Raw genomic sequence first — 387 nt, 5'->3', positions numbered from 1 at the left:
CCTACGACAAATCAGCTGATTGACAGTAATGCCTAGTTATTCAGACGATTAACTCCTTAATTAGAGTTGAAAAAGTCACTCTTGCTATGAGGACCCTCAGCACAATGCTCGTTGCCTCGCTCGTCCCTGTCATGCCATCTCCTTTCCCTCCTCCCTCGGCCATTTTCTTTCTTCCCCCTCGCCCTCCTCCTTGCCCTCGTCGCTACCCAGCCTCGTTGACCTACTGAGGCCGTCTCGTTGCCATGTTTAACCATCCCTCCCCTCCTCCTCCCTTTCTCTGTCCCTTTTTTTTCTTCCCCCTCTTGCTCCACCCCAGCGCAACCACTTATTCCTCAGTCTTTTCACGTTCTTTTCCATCCACTGTTCCCCTCCACCTCCACCTCCTCT

The 387-nt window shown here is 52.2% G+C and overlaps 1 protein-coding gene across 1 annotated transcript in view; it reads right to left on the bottom strand.

Annotated features, from left to right (window-relative positions):
* LOC119591428 (unconventional myosin ID-like) overlaps nt 1-387 on the bottom strand; it is a gene marked incomplete in the record, with an annotated part of 95009 nt that overhangs the window by 69780 nt on the left and 24842 nt on the right.

The sequence above is a fragment of the Penaeus monodon genome, chromosome 28, assembly GCF_015228065.2.
Source record: "Penaeus monodon isolate SGIC_2016 chromosome 28, NSTDA_Pmon_1, whole genome shotgun sequence".
NCBI classification, from domain to species: Eukaryota; Metazoa; Arthropoda; class Malacostraca; order Decapoda; family Penaeidae; genus Penaeus; species Penaeus monodon.
This window is presented reverse-complemented; position numbering and strand designations above follow the sequence as displayed.